We start from the raw sequence: 10,399 nt of genomic DNA on the forward strand, positions 1-10,399 counted from the left end.
TGGCTTACTAGGGTTAACCACACCACCACCACCATCACCACCTCCACTGATAATATCAACAACAATAGCAATAGCAGCAGTAATAGAAGCAACATCAACAAAATTCCTTAGGAGGAAGAAAAGTGAATAAAAGATAGTGAAGTACCGAAAATAAAGAAGAGGAAGAAAAGTAGATAATGATGATGATGATGACGATGAAGGATAGAAATAGGAAGATGTAAAAGGAGAGGGATGAGAAAATTAAGAGGAATAGAGACGTAAGAATAAAAAAGGAGGAAAAGGAAAAAAAAAAGGTGGAAGAGAAGGAGGAGGAGGAAGACTAAAAGGAGGAGGAGGAGGAGGAGGAGGAGGAGGAGGAGGAGGAGGAGGAGGAGGGGGAGGAGGAGGACACACTCCCAGTCCGGGGTGCCATTGCACGAAGATGTTTTATTTATGCCTGGAAGTCCCGAGTTTATGACTCCTGCTTCGTTAACTTTCATAATAAAGTGAAATTTTTATTTCAGCTAAATCTTAAGATTAAATGCAACAGCAACAACAACAACAATAGCAACATCAGTATAATCATTATCATCATTACCATCAGCAGTAGTAATAGAAGTAGCAGCAGCAGCAGCAGCAACAGTAGTAATAGTAGTAGTAGTAGTAGTAGTAGTGCTACGTTAATACTACTGTGACACGAATATTATTAACACAACACTAATGCCACTACTATCACCATAGCTGCTGCTGCTACTCCTGCTGTTGCTGCTGCTGCTGCTGATGCTGCTGCTATTTATACTGATGCTACAACAACAACAACTACTACCACTACTACTACTACTACTACTACTACTACTACTACTACTACTACTACCACTACTACTACCACTAATTGAGCATGTTTTGCTTAATTCTATTCTTGCACGTATAGTTGATCTGCGCGAGAAGCATAATACGATGTAATAACAGGCATTTGGTGCAGTTCAGCTGATTTTAACGAAAATTATTGGTATCACATTCCAATAATTTACACCAAATAGAATCAACTGCTGAACTAATTCCAATAATTTAGAGGCAGAAGCACCTGGCGTATGCAAAACGTGTGTTGAATTATCCAAACTGACTGGCAAAGTATTCTTTATGACTTTAATAATATTTTCCTGTAGCTCGTGTGGGTACGGCGGGTCCACACACACTCCGTCCTGGACTCTTCTGTTTTCTACCATCCATCGCCGATATTTTTTTCTTTTTCTCTTCCCCTCTTTCCTCAGTCATTTTTGTTCTTAACTCTGTACATCATTCGCAGGTTCATTTTCTATTTCCATTTCCTTCCTTATCGTCTTTGTTCCTTTATGTACGTGTCCCCACAATCAATATCCTGTTTTCCTCTCTGTTTTCTCTCTTCCCATTTCGTCTCCCCTTTTCGCTTTCTATCCTTTATTTTAGACCACATTCTTCCTTTCTATCTCTCCTTCCTATTTTTCTCGCTGTCTCCGCTTAGCTTTTTTTGTTTTTCTATTATGCTCCAGGAGCCCATTTTCCTGCGTTCTATTTTCTACTCTCTGCCCACTCTTTTCCGTTCCTTGTACCCTTAAATCACCCTGTCCATCTCAGTCTGCGTCTCATTTTCTCACGAATGTTTTCCCTTTGGTCCTTTTCTGTCTTTTATGCTCCTTGCCCGTCTTACTGTCTCGCAGTTTCTTTGAATATGTTGTCTCCACTCCTTATTCATCCCATTTATCTTGCTCTGCTTCTCTCCTTTGACTATTGGTTTTAATTTCCTCTCCTTTCTTGCACATTGCTTCCCATCGCTTTCTCGTATTCCCTTACGTTTGTCCCCAATCACACTGCACCCCTAACCTGCACACCCTAATTACATATCCCCCCTCCCGTCCCACACCACCAACCATTTCTGCTTCCCGTCCCCCCTCTCCTTGGTCTCCCTCCTCCCTTACCCTTGTGTCCCCTTTCCCCCCTCTCTCTCTCTCTCTCTCTCTCTCTCTCTCTCTCTCTCTCTCTCTCTCTCTCTCTCTCTCTCCTCTCTCTCTCTCTCAGTATTTCCTAAAGGTTGTCCTCCCAGTCTCATACTCCACTGCCATCCGCCATCCCTGCCATTTGCTGCCCTTCCTTGTCTCCTGTCCCATCTGTCTGCTGGTTCTTGCTTCTTCTTTCCCTCCCTTTCCTTCTTTTAGACTATTTTCTTTCTTTCTCTTCTTCCAACCACCTTATTAGCTTCTTTCCTAGTCCCTTTCCTTCCTCACCTCCCACTATCGTCTTTCTAATATCCCTTATCTGCACGGGGAAACTTTGTACTTAGGAGAGAGAGAGAGAGAGAGAGAGAGAGAGAGAGAGAGAGAGAGAGAGAGAGAGAGAGAGAGAGAGAGAGAGAGAGAGAGAGAGAGACCAACCTTTTGAATGTGTCGGCCTGTCACCTCCATCCTGCCTCATTCTCGTCCTCCCCCTGTGATCTACTGGGAATGGATGATAAGTCTCCCCCTCCCGTAATTCATAAATAAACATGGTAAATAAGTTATAATTAGTCCCTTCCTTCTGACCGTCCGGGACTGCACGCCACTGTGAGTCAGTCGGCCGACCCTTCAGTGAGGCTTGGGACTCATTATGTCAAGTGACGCGCCGCTCCTAATTAGCTTTCTTTCTCTTGCTTTTCCGTTCCTCGTGTTATGATTCTTGTTGTTGTGGTTGTTTTTGTTGTTGTTTTCGTTGTTGTTGTTGTTGTAATAATGATAGTAGTAGTAGTGGTAGTAGTAGTAGTAGTGGTAGTAGTAGTAGTAGTAGTAGTAGTAGTAGTAGTAGTAGTAGTAGTAGTAGTTGTTGTTGTTGTTGTTGTTTTTATTGCTGTTATTGTTGTTTTGGTATTGCCATTCTTACCATAATAATCATCATCATACCTTGCCGATGAAAAACTGATATGAAAGGATTATACCATAGATGTACCCTGCTGATGACAATGATGATAAGGCTGAGGAGGAGGAGGAGGAGGAGAAGGAGGAGGAGGAGGAGGGGAATGAGGAGGAGGAGAGGGAAGTTATTGGGCTGGAAGTAGGAGAAGGGGGACAATAATAGTAAGTGAAACAATAATGTATCCAGTAATACCTTGGGGCAATGGTCCTTCACGGGTTGATGCTTCGATTTATTCTCCCAGGGGCCCCAAGTGGACACATCATTGAGGGAGAGAAAAAGAAAAGCGGAAGTGCCTTTGTTTTTTTTATCCAATAGCCAATACTTCAGTTCTTCATTGTCAAAAAATCGAGATTCGACCTTTACCATGATGCCGGCTAGCCTATTTAAATTGTTCTACATAGAGCAACATTATGGTGTGAAATATTACCCACATTTTTCTTTCCCTACGCGAACACGCTTGGTAAACACATTGGATGGTGTGTTTAATATATGTTTTGACCGTCTCGTAAAATTGAAGTATATACAATTCGGTGGGAGAATGTGGCAGCCCAACATTATTAAATGTCGAGCAAGGAATAGTGGCGAGCAGTTGCGACGGGACCGTCAGGCAGGAAGGTTGTGCGTCGCTTCCTCGCTGCTGCGTTCATCCTTCCTCACTCACTCCCTACCAAGCCGGGATCATTATGTATCGATTCACGTTCTAATTTAGCCACTTGGAAAACGAGAAATGTAGGCGAGACAAATAATTACGAACAAGGAAGCCCCGACGGCCTCGACCATCGCCGCCACCGCCGCCGCCTCCACTACAAGCAAAGCGGGTCGACTCTGTTAATGAAAGAGGAATCTTGTTTACACACGGCCCACCCGCTGCCGCCCCGGGAAGCGACGCCGCACACCCTCCATGGACAGGTGCCCTTCAACGTTTCTCTTTCCTCAAGAAAAAGCGCGGGAGTGAGTGAGTGAGTGAGTGAATGGGTGTTCGGGATCAATGAACGCACGCTTGTGACATTAAACATTCCTTTTTTTTTCTTCTTTTTTCTTCTCGTTCACAACGAACCAGTGTTTGCAGCAGAATATTAGCCTGCTACTGGAAGGGTACGCGCTCCGCAATCCACCTTGCAAAGGCCTCATAAGCGGCGGTCTATGTGTGAGTGATTGAAGGAGGAAACTTACACCTGTGACACCTGTGGGGAAACTGCATCCCACGCAACACCTGTGTGCTGGAGTGGATGGGATGCTGTAACCCCCTCCCCTCCCTCCTCAATCCTCGTCCCTCCATACCCACCCTTTCCTCCCTCGCCGCCTCGTTCTTCCTAGGTGAGTGTGTGTGTGTGTGTGTGTGTTTGAATAAGTAACTATTCATTCATCGGTTTTTCTTCTTCTTCTTCCCTGAGCTGAACTGTTTCGTGAGGAGTTTATCGACGGACTATTGGAAGCTGAGCGAAATTTATGAGTTGTTATGGCAACGGAAACGTTTGTCGGGATTATCTGCTGTGACCACCCCTGTGTGTGTGTGTGTGTGTGTGTGTGTGTGTGTGTGTGTGTGTGTGTGTGTGTGTGTGTGTGTGTGTGTGTGTGTGTGTGTGTGTGTGTGTTTGTGTTGCTAGGTGCACCATACATGTATCTGGCCTAGCGTAGAACTCAGCTACACCTTTTTCTAATCGACAAAGAATTTCTGGAAGTTCCTGGAACAAAAAATTCAAGTTTCACAGTAGAAACAGAAACCAGAAAGAACTGCATATAAACATTTGTATTTTCACCGATTTCTCATAGTTTTTATTTGCAACAGTTAAAATCGCGAAAAGAATAAAAAGTAAAGGCGAAATGTTCTTAAGATTTGCAGTAATTTATATTGAGGATAAAAAATCTAACCAATCCTTGCAGTACGAAATTGTCGAGAAAATGTAAGAAAATATATAAAGGAATGTAATGCGTGTTTTCATGAGGAACTGGGGAATATTATACTGAATTCCAAGAAACACACACACACACACACACACACACACACGCACACATGTACCCTCTATCGATGCGTACACGGCGAAGATTTATTATTACTCACTATGGCCTTCACGCCAGAACTAGGTTAGATGAGGTTGTGATGGTGGTGGTGGTGGTGGCATTGCATGTAAGGTGACGTGCAATATGTTTAGATACATGCGCGCGCGCTCGTGTGTGTGTGTGTGTGTGTGTGTGTGTGTGTGTGTGTGTGTGTGTGTGTGTGTGTGTGTGTGTGTGTGTGTTCAAGCGCGCAAGTGGATTATATATATATCGCTCACAGCCATCAAGCAAACCGCCTGTGCCACAAAAGTTATATTCAGCTCTGTGGTGTCCGGTCCCACGTGCGAAGAATATAGAAAAATTATGGTGATTCTAGGTTTAAGGAAGGGCATGTTCCACATCTTCCCTCTCTCTCTCTCTCTCTCTCTCTCTCTCTCTCTCTCTCTCTCTCTCTCTCTCTCTCTCTCTCTCTCTCTCTCTCTCTCTCGTATATTATGCTTGTTATCTGTCTCAACACGACGCGGTGGGTGTCAGTGTGGGGTTCATGCCTCCATAGGGCGACTTTGAGGCGCCTAGGCGTGGATGGGAACTTGTTAATTATTTCATTGTTTTGCAAACAGAGTTACGTGTATTATAAGATCTTCTTTACTTGTGATTTCGTTACTCGTACTGTAACTATTATATATATATATATATATATATATATATATATATATATATATATATATATATATATATATATATATATATATATATATATATATATATATATATATACACACACACACACACACACACACACACACACACACACACACACACACACACACAAACACACACATACATATTTATTTATTCGTGTGTGTGTGTGATACCCGATAGTTATTTTTTGTGGTCGAGTTTAATGCGTGTATCCTTTTCATACAGCTTATCCGTGTGTCAAGTTTTTTCTTTGGTTCCTGTTGTGTTTGTCCTCGTGTCCGACGAATGGGTTCGACCTGAATTAGATGTTCTTAAATTATCCAGCAAGAGAACACAACTCTTACGATCCTAATACCTTTGGTGGCTACTTAGGTACTCGTAAATGGTAAAGGCAACCGCGTTATTTCCTTCCTTTTCTTCGCTAAATACTGAAACTCACTAAAGCATATGCGTTGTCTCAATGAAAAATCAGCACATCGAACAACTCCACCACTCCATAATGTATTAGTAAAGAGAAGGGAGGCTACTGAATTTAATTAATGCATGTTTTTGAGCATCCGTAAAAAGAAAATTCCTCTCACTTCCCTACAAGAGAGAGTATGAATGCAACGTATGCAAAGAAATATTCTTGGTACACGAATATCATCGATCATTATGCCACTAATCAACTGGGATGTCTGTCATCCCAGTACGTGTAACCGCTCTCTCTCTCTCTCTCTCTCTCTCTCTCTCTCTCTCTCTCTCTCTCTCTCTCTCTCTCTCTCTCTCTCTCTCTCTCTCTCTCTCTCTCTCTCTCTCTCTCTCTCTCTCTCTCTCTCTTTCTTTTATCTTCAGATTTGTTGATTACCTTTTCTGATATATCTATTTTTTTTTATGTTCCTTCTTTTCTCTTTTTGTTTTTTTTTCCCTCTCCCACCTTCACTCCTTGTCATCCACTGTCCCTACCATTCACACGCCATCTAATAAAGCTGTGTTTGAATGCGGGCCACTGAGGGACTTCTAAGTAATTACTACGTGATTGCATTTCATCGAAGAATTAATTGGATCCATATTTTTTTTTCTGAACGTGTTCGTAACAATGTGATTCCAGAACAAGGTTTGCTGACGAGATGAAGCAATGAGCAGCATGACAATTTACATAAAACTAGAGGAATGCGAGCAACATGAAGCCCTGTCAGTCGTCACTATTATTATTGAATTAAATCCTATTTCTAGTCATTCTTTTCCATTTTCCTATTCCTACTTCTTGTCCTTTTCTTTTCTCAGTCTCGTCTTTTGTATTATCTAAAAGGAAAGTTAAAAACACTTATCTTACACATATTTTACGTATTCAGATCCTATTTCCTTTTCCTCTCTTCTTCATTCCCATTTCAACTTCTTATCCTCTTCCTTCCTTATCTCGTTGTTTTGCATTTTCAGCCAGTAAAGTTAAGACTAACAGCAACAAGTTAATACCCATGCATGTACAATTATTTCCCTCTTTATCGCCTCTTCTCCCTTTCTCTCCTGTTCCCACGGCAGTTCCCGCCCCGTTCTTTCCTTCCCTTCATATATTTCCCATTTCTCTTCCCCTTAAATTCTTACCCTCTTCTTTTCCCTTTCCTTCCAATTTCATATTCTTTCCAACTTCTTTTGCTTTTGCTTCCCTCCTCTTATACTCTTATTTCCTCCGTCGCAATATTCCTACAATATATTTTCCTTTTTCCTTCCTTCCTTCCTTCATTCATTCCAATTTTCCTTCCATTCTACTTCTCCCTTTTCTATTAGACTATCCCTGCTTTCTTTACTTATTTCTCTTCTGCCTCCAGTTCTCCCTTCCTCCCTCCACATAATCTTTACCTCCTCCTCGCTCCCCCACCCCCTCTCTTCCCCGCGCGTGGTGCTTGTAACAGTCTGCTGCTGAAGGAAGGGAGGGATGGAGGGTAGGAGGGAGGAAGGGAAGGCGAGAAGGAGGGAGCGAGAGCAGAAGCAGCAGAGCGTGTCGGCGCATGCTCCGTGTAAAGCGAAACTTGACCCTTCCATTAAGGTTCTGCCCCTTACCCCTCCCTTGCCCCAAAGCACGCACGCACACACGCATGCACGCACGCACGCGCACACACACATACACATACACACACACACACAAAAAAAAAAAAATGCGTTATTATTTTTTTTTTTCGCTTCTTTCTCTCTCTTTCCATTCCCAAGTAACAACAACAACAACAACAAGAGCAAGAAAGGCAAAAGCAAAGAAAATTCAGAAAACCATCGTGAAAGGAAAGAAAATAAATTACAGAAAATAGATAAAAGAGAAGCCTTACAGCGGAAAGAAAACAAGAGAAGGAAACAACAGAAAAAAAAAAGGCTAACAAAAATTAGAAAGCCGCTGCCAAGTCAAGTCGGCAAGGACAGCAACAGTACAATAGCGGGAAAGAATGTATAGATAAAAAAAAATTTATTTTACGTTTTGCACTGCTGACCCACTTCACGCAACACCTGCTCTAATTATGAGGACACAGCCACGGTAGGAGGGAAGGGGGGAAAGGAGGCAAGCAGACAGGGAGACAGGAGAGGGAGCGGAAAGCTGTTAGTTAGCACAGGATGAACTCTAAAGGGTGAGGCAGAACAAGGGCGGCAAAGGAGAGGTGGAGACCGGATTAGGAGGGAGTGAATGAAGGACCGGGAAAGGGACAGAGATGGAAGGTTAGTGGAGAACAGAGAGATGAAAGGAGGAGGTTAGGTAGATACGTGTTACCAGAGCTGCATGGGAGGGAAGGAGGGAGGAAGAGGAGTGTGAAAGGGGGAAGGAAGGAAACGGGAGCGAAGAGGGTGGGGTTGGGGGGGCATGACAGCACGAAAGTTTGCGTGTTGCGTCTACGAAAAGAGAGGGAGAGAGAGAAATGAGGCAGCCCGCCGTCATCCACGGTGGGAAGGGAGGGGGTAAAAACACTGATAGGGACGAGGGGTGGAAGAAAGGTAGAACTAGGAGGAGGGTGAGGGGGCGGGGCAGAAGAAAGGACCTGTACAATCGGGAAAGAAGGAGAAAGGGTTGGTAGTAAGAGCAGGGAAAGAGGGACGGAAAAAGACGTAAGGATAAGAATGAAAGAAACCGAGAAGACCAACGCCTGAGGTGGCCGGTATTGTGTTGGGGAATGAGATCCATCTAGGAATTCTTCGGTGAGTGATCGTCTTGCTTACCCTGTCGTGCCATCCTCCACCCGCCAGGCTTGCTTCCTCTGCCCAAGCTGCTATGTGCGTTGAAGGTAAGGGACTCCATGCACCTCTCCCCCCCCATGTGTTGTCATTATTAACTCTTGCAAGGATAAGTGACCTGTCGTGAGGAACGCGAAGAAAATGCTTCTCAAATACCCTAAGGAATGTTGGGGTGTTCTCTGAGTAAGAGTTGGAACAAGAAGACGAAGAGAAAAATGAATATGTTATTAGTGGAACTGTTTGATTAATGTTCGTCTCTCTTCTCTCCTGGTCCGTAGGGACGTCTTTTGTGGGCCACGTCCGCTGGCCTGGACGCTGAATGTTTCATCAGAATGTGACCCATCACTCACCTCTCCACCATCCCCCATCTCTTCTTTATCCTCTCTCCTTCTCGCTTTCTCTTCCTTGCCTTCTCTGGTTCTCGTAGATATCCTCCTTCTCCTCTCATTTTCCCATTGTGCTCTTTCTCTTCGTTATCTTACACTTTATTGCTCCCGTTGTGTCTTATCTCGTCTTTTATTTGTCCTGAATTCTCTATCGAATCCCATTCGTTATTATTTTTCCTCTTATCCTACTCTTCCTCCTTCCCTTTCTTTACTTCCTTATTTTCATCTCTATCTTTTCCGTGCCCTCCTCTTCTTCCTCGGCCTTTACTTTATTCGGCATTTCTCCAACCTCCTTAGCCACCCACGACCTGATCCTTCGCATCACTTTCCTTGATGCAGAATAAACTCATCTCTGCGTCTCCCACGGGTTTTCGTTTTGCGAGGATCACATTTCTGTTTGCTGGCGAATCCTGTTCCTCCATTATTTAGGTCATATTCCAGCTAGCTGGATCGTAAACAGAAAGAGAAAAAAGAGAGAAAGGCTATTTCAAGCTCTTTCGCCCCATCCTTCTCCCTCCCCCCACATCTCTCTCTCTCTCTCTCTCTCTCTCTCTCTCTCTCTCTCTCTCTCTCTCTCTCTCTCTCTCTCTCTCTCTCTCTCTCTCTCTCTCTCTCTCTCTCTCTCTCTCTCTCTCTCTCTCTCTCTACGTCCCTCCAATAGCGTGTCCTTATACTGCGTGACTCGACTACCTCTTGAAATTTGGAGAATTGTAATCGTGTCTCAGTGATGTCAGCCCTTTTTTTTTTGACATTTCTCATTTCCATTATATTTCATTTTGTTGTTATCATTTAATTTATTTTTTTAGAGTACATATATTCTACTATGTAATTTTTTCCATTATTCTTCCTTGGCCTCCTTTCTCCACGTGCCTGGCTTAGTTGTAATTGTACTAGTGAAATATGGCACCCGAGAACCTTAGAATTAGTGGCAGGTGTGTGTGTGTGTGTGTGTGTGTGTGTGTGTGTGTGTGTGTGTGTGTGTGTGTGTGTGTGTGTGTGTGTGTGTGTGTGTGTGTGTGTGTGTGTGTGTGAGAGAGAGAGAGAGAGAGAGAGAGAGAGAGAGAGAGAGAGAGAGAGAGAGAGAGAGAGAGAGAGAGAGAGAGAGAGAGAGAGAGAGAGAGAGAGAGAGAGAGAGAGAGAGAGAGACTGCTTCTGACTCAACTAACTTTATCTAATAGTACACCTATGTTACATTTTTTCTCACATTTAAACCCTTT

At 43.5% G+C, this 10,399-nt stretch overlaps 1 protein-coding gene across 4 annotated transcripts in view; it reads left to right on the forward strand.

Moving 5' to 3' along the window:
• LOC135088950 (protein artichoke-like) overlaps window positions 1-10,399 on the forward strand; it is a 42,181-nt gene that overhangs the window by 349 nt on the left and 31,433 nt on the right. Inside the window, exon 1 of one of the 4 annotated variants that reach the window (XM_063984047.1) lies at window positions 3,395-4,218. The exons of 1 other annotated variant lie outside the window; for it this stretch is intronic. The gene's annotated coding sequence lies outside the window, so the exon portion shown is untranslated. Of the gene's footprint in view, window positions 1-3,394; window positions 4,219-10,399 lie in introns of those variants that run through there. 2 more of the 4 variants (XM_063984039.1, XM_063984046.1) reach the window with 2 other exon arrangements.

This window comes from Scylla paramamosain, chromosome 3, assembly GCF_035594125.1.
Source record: "Scylla paramamosain isolate STU-SP2022 chromosome 3, ASM3559412v1, whole genome shotgun sequence".
NCBI classification, from domain to species: Eukaryota; Metazoa; Arthropoda; class Malacostraca; order Decapoda; family Portunidae; genus Scylla; species Scylla paramamosain.